The sequence below is a fragment of the Triticum urartu genome, chromosome 7A (assembly GCF_056163025.1).
Source record: "Triticum urartu cultivar PI428250 chromosome 7A, HENAU_Tu73, whole genome shotgun sequence".
Lineage (NCBI taxonomy): Eukaryota > Viridiplantae > Streptophyta > Magnoliopsida > Poales > Poaceae > Triticum > Triticum urartu.
Genome location: NC_141879.1, coordinates 70814672 through 70820602, shown reverse-complemented (window position 1 = coordinate 70820602; position 5931 = coordinate 70814672). Strand labels below are relative to the sequence as shown.

General features: G+C 49.6%; 1 long non-coding RNA gene across 1 annotated transcript; it reads left to right on the top strand.

The window, feature by feature from the left end:
• The first annotated feature begins 1265 nt into the window (after positions 1–1265).
• Positions 1266–4888, top strand: LOC147957891 (uncharacterized). Its single transcript, XR_015611380.1, has 3 exons — positions 1266–1677; positions 2928–3002; positions 4612–4888. It is a non-coding gene; the product is annotated as an uncharacterized LOC147957891 (long non-coding RNA).
• The last annotated feature ends 1043 nt before the right edge of the window (positions 4889–5931 follow it).

Sequence of the window (5931 nt, the reverse complement as noted above, 5' to 3'; positions counted from 1 at the left end):
TCCATTGTTTTGTTTAACCTTTCTTGTGATCTATATGATCTAAGCAGTAATATTTCCCTCCTTAGGTAAACACCTTGGTTGAACAACTCTGTCAGTAATACCCTGTTACTATTGTTGATAACATTACGGTACCACCGATGGACGAGAACCTTGCCTATTGGTCCGCCTCGTTCCAACGAGCAGGAAAATGGTTCTCTTCGTCCCTCGCCCTTGCTATCGACGTTGTTGCCGACATAACTGGCAGATTATTCTCTGACATGCCTTACTATCATGACCATGCAAGATGCCACCCCCCTTTCTACCCTTAACCCACATGGTGGGCCCATAACCCACAGTTCCACAGGATCGAAAACTGACTCTCCTGTATATCCTTGATTCCGAAATATTCTTGTGTTTGGCTTCGTGTCATGTCACGAGCCACCTTTTGGGAGATGATCTATTCCAGATGCTCTGAACCCTTTTCTCACACTCTGTTCAGGTATCAATCATTTGTCCATTCGCTTGAAACTTTCTATTGTACCTTCATACTTGCTCCTGATGTTTTATTAAGTTTCAACTCGAGAGATACTTCTGCCTCATTCCCTACATTGTTCACCAGATAATTAACCCTATAAGGGTCAGTTCTCCCGAAGTTCCTCTTTACTTCCCCACTTAAATCTCGGGACGAGATTTCTTATAGTGGAGGAGATTTGTAACATCCCGAGTGTCAAGCTACAGTAAACTCCTGTTAATGGTGCCACGTCATCATAATTAAATTTTGCTGATCATCACTTTGTCCCAAACCGACCTTAAATTCAAATTAAAAGACAAGTCAAAATATTGCTTCTCCAGACTATAACACTAAAATGTTCGCATTTTAGTATAAATCCCCCCGATCTTTGTCATGTTAAAACCAACTTCATTTGGCTCTCCCTTTAATCCCTAGGAAAATATAAGTGGCCCAGCAACATATTAATTGGCCTTTTCAATTTTAAAAAATGCTTGAACAATTCCTTTGGCTCTGAAACTTTTTATGCAACACTACAATGTTGTGCCTGAATTATATGTTAAGTTTAACATTCAACTAAATTCATTGGTCACTCATTTGATTACAAATGAGTAGCTAATTAGATAAAGAAAAGGAAAAGGAGAAACCAAAAGAGAAACAAATGAGAAAGGCCCCTCCCCTCCCTCCGGGCACTTGGCCCAGATGGCCTGCTGGCCCAGCAGCCCAACTCCCCCCACTCATTCTGTTCTTCCCACTACAGGAGACAACAGGGGATCGTGGAGGCCATCCATGGCGCCCCGGCCAGGTGCCGGCCATCCACGGCCTCCCCTCTCGTCTACAGACCCCGACGCCCCTCCTCCCTCCCCGAAACCCTAGCCCCCAAATCCCCCATCTCCCTCTCCCTCTCCCTCTCAGATTCGTTCTAGCCCCTCTTCTCGATCTGGAGGAAACCGTCGCCGCCGTCGCCATGGGTTTGCCGCCCGCATAGCCACTGAGCCCCCCGCAGAAATCCACCGCGTCCACAGGCCCCGCCGTCGACTCCCTCGTCATCGGCAACAGCGTGTTGGAGTTGGGAGCCCCTGCATCGCCCTCGACGCCGCCCTCTTCTTCCTCGGGTCGCCGGCAAATCTCGGTGATTCCGGCGAGCCTGCAGCTACTAAGCCGTCACCGGGCCCCCTTGCGCCTCCCCAGTGAGCTCCTCCCCCGATTCCCCTGCTTTCCCCTTTCGATCCGTAGCTGTAGCCGCCGCCTTGTCCTCGTCCATGGCCGCGCTCGTTTTCCTGCGTACACACGCGCCCGCGTCGCCCCTTAGCGTTGTTTGCTGCTTCGACCCCAGCTGCCCCTACTCACCCGAGTGCCCGCCTGTGCGCGCGCAGCCGTGCCCACTACCGCCATGCTTCTTCCCTGTCGGTGCCCGGCTGCTGCTGCCCTGCGCCGTCGCGGCCGCGCGCTGCTCTGCCTACTGTTGCCTGCGGCGCTGCCACTGCCGCTGCTGATGCCCCGCGTGCGCGCGCGCCGCGCCCCCGCTCGCCTTTTGCTCCTGCTGCTTGCCGATGCTAGCTGCTGCTGCTCCCTGTTCTGCTGCGTAGTGCTGCTGCTTCTCGCCAGTGCTACTTGCTACACAGCTTCTCTGATGCTCGCGTGCTGCTACCGCCTCCTGGACGCTAGCTACCACTGCACCTAAATCCTGATGCTTGCCGCTGCTGCTAGGTGATGCTCCAGCCGCTACTAATTGGCATGGCCAATCCATGGCCATGGCCGAGCATGTGTGTGCTGTGTGTGTTCGTGAGTGTGTGTTTTCTGTGTGTGTGTGGCCGGCCCAAATACTCGTTTAGGGAGTAGTTTAGTTGGTTAGTCTAATTATTAGTACTAGTTAATTAGTCCAATAGTAGATGACATGTGGACCCATTGTTAGTTTAAAGAAAAACAAAATTTCAGAAAAGTAAGTCAATGACATGTGGCCCCCCACACTGTTCATAAGTTGACTAGTCAACATTTGACTGGGTCAACCCAGCCCCACTGGTCCCACTGTCATACACTATGGCTAGAATAACACTAGGTGACAAAAGTATTTTGCTGTTTATTTTCGAATTAATATAGAAAATCATTAAAGCTTTGAAAATTCATATAAATTCAACCTTAGATCGGATGAAAATGTTTTCTACATGAAAGTTGCTCTGAAAAATCCAATGAATCCGGGTACGCGATTCGTTCATCCGTCACATGCCCCTAGCATGCTGAACATGGAACTTTCCCTCCTCTTTTCCTCTGTCCGGAATCCGCCTAACGCCGGGAATTCATCCTCGGATGTTTATCCCCTCCGTCTGCATCGTGTAGTACTACGTTAGGTCAACCCTAGTTTTGCATATCGTCATGTCATGCTTAGTGTTGCATCTGTTTGCTTATAGTTATTGTTTCTTGCCCCTCTTCTCTCTGGTAGACCCCGAGGCCGATGATGCCCCAGTGATCGACTACGTCGACGACGACCCTTCTTCCCTTTCACCGAAGCTTCCAGGCAAACCCCTCCTTTGATCATCCCGTTCCATTCTCTCATGCTTGCATTAGATTTTGCTACTGTTATTGTTTGCTCCTATTCTGATGCATAGCCTGCTTTTGTATCTGCTGTTGTACCTTATCTGCTTATCCTAAACTGCTTAGTATAGGTTGGTTAGTGTTCCATCAGAGACCTCCACTTGTCCTTGTTGCCCCTGCTTCATCATCGGTGACTCGATCTACGTGATCGAAGACTAGGCCCCGACACCGCACATCACTTCCCCTTAGTTGCTTGACACTACTGGGTTACTACCGAGTACCGAGGGTGAACCTCTTCAGCACTTCTGATGTTAACCCTGTAGTGTAGTCATTCAGTCGTGGTCATCGAGGGTGATTTCCTCCTTAACCACTTCCGATACGACTCTGTCGTGCAACCCCTCAAGTGTGAACCTTGGGGGTGATTCCTCTTACGTTCACCTTGATGATTACATCTAGTGGAATTCATCGGGGGTGATTCCTCGGGTTTTCCCCTTGATGTTTGGACACACGGATACTTGTACTTTACCACTGTAACTTGGAAAGACGGGTCGGCCCTGAGGGGTACCCGCGCGAGCTTAATTGCGAGTGATGTGGAGATGGGTTGACCTGGAAGGTGCCCGCGAGATAATTACGAGGCGTGGCGGGGCATTCCTAGCCCTTGCCGCAAGTCCTCGAGACGGGGCAACAGGGTCACATCTTTCGTGAGTCTCTGCTTATTACCGCACGTTCCTAATCCACTACGATTTGGATATTCGATCCGAGGGGCCTCTGGCCTGATAGCACTAACCATCACGTGGGCATAGTATGGGCGTTATGCGTCGTATACATCACCCGAAGCTTAATAGATGTCAGCGATTGAGCGGCGCGCGCCGGGTTGGACTGCGTAAGCGCCTGCCTTGTTGAAGGTGGTAGTTAGGTCTGCTCACCGGCCGCGTTCGCAATGTGCAGGAGTTTCCGGGGAGATGGCACATGATCCCTGGGGGCATAGGTTTAGTCCGGCGTGCTGGCCTCTCTATTAAGCCTAGGTCGGGTTGCGGCGTATTGTTTGGCCGAGGCCGGGCATGACCCAGGAAAGTGTGTCCGGTCGGAGTTAATCGAGCGTGGTGGGTAAGTTGGTGCACCCCTGCAGGGAAGAAAACATCTATCGATAGCCTGTCCTACGGTAACAGACACTTGGAGTTGTATCCCGATCGATACAACTAGAACTGGATACTTGTGATGAGAACTTGATGGTTATGAGAATTGGATTGTGATGACACTTGGATAGTATGGCTCTGGGATTGCTTTCTCGCAGGGAGTCGAGAAAGGATCTCTAGCCGAGGTTGATAACACTACTACTACTTTACTTTATGCTACTCTACTCCCTCTTGTTGCTGCAAGATGGTGGTTTCCAGAAGATGCTAGTCTTCGATAGGAATAGGTTCTCCCCTCTATTCTGGCATTTCTGCAGTTCAGTCCACATACAACCCATTTCATTGATACCGATGCATATGTAGTGTAGTTCCTTGCTTGCGAGTACTTTGGATGAGTACTCACGGTTGCTTCGCTCCCCCTTTTCCCCCTTTCTTCTTCTTTCTGGTTGATGCAACCAGATGTCGGAGCCCTGGAGCCAGATGCCACCACCGAAGCCTGCTACTACGTGGAGACCGCTGACGACCAGGAGTAGTTAGGAGGCTCCCAGGCAGGAGGCCTTGCCTTTTCGATCGATGTCGCTTTTGTGCTAGCCTTCTTAAGGCAAACTTGTCTAACTCATGTCTGTACTCAGATATTGTTGCTCCCGCTGACTCTTGTGTATTCGAGGTTATGTATTTGAGCCCTCGAGGCCCCTGGCTTGTAATATAAAGCTTGTATTATTTTAATTTGTGTCTAGAGTTGTGTTGTGATATCTTCCCGTGAGTCCTTGATCTTGATCGTACACATTTGCGTGTATGATTAGTGTACGATTGAATCGAGGGCGTCACATAACCTATTAACCCAGAGCCCAGTGCCAGTTTTTGTTTTTTCCCTTGTTTCAGTGTTTCGCAGAAAAGGAATGTCAAACGGAGTCCAAACGGAATGAAACCTTCGGGAGAGTTATTTTTGGAACGGAAGCAATCCAGGAGACTTGGAGTGCACGTCTGGGAAGCAACGAGGGAGGCACGAGGCAGGGGGCGCGCCCTCCACCCTCGTGGGCCCCTCGTGGCTCCCCTTACCGACTTCTTTCGGCCATATATATCCATATACCCTAAAACCATCGAGGAACAGAATAGATCGGGACTTCCTCCACCGCAAGCCTTTGTAGCCACCAAAAACCAATCGGGACCCTGTTTCGGCACCCTGCCGGAGGGGGGATCCATCACCGGTGGCCCTCTTCATCATCCCGACGATCTCCATGACAAAGAGGGAGTAGTTCACCCTCAGGGCTGAGGGTATGTACCAGTAGCTATGTGTTTGATCTCTCTCTCTCTCTCGTGTTCTTGAGGTGATACGATCTTGATGTATCGCGAGCTTTGCTATTATAGCTGGATCTTATGATGTTTCTCCCCATCTACTCTCTTGTAATGGATTGAGTTTTCCCTTTGAAGTTATCTTATCGGACTGAGTCTTTAATGATTTGAGAACACTTGATGTATGTTTTGCCGTGCGTATCTGTGGTGACAATGGGATCACGTGATTCACTTGATGTATGCTTTGGTGATCAACTTGCGGGTTCCGCCCATGAACCTACGCATAGGGGTTGGCACACGTTTTCGTCTTGACTATCCGGTAGAAACTTTGGGGCACTCTTTGAAGTACTTTGTGTTGGTTTGAATAGATGAATCTGAGATTGTGTGATGCATATCGTATAATCATACCCACGGATACTTGAGGTGACATTAGGGTTTTGGTTGATTTGTGTCTTAAGGTGTTATTCTAGTACGAACTCTATGATA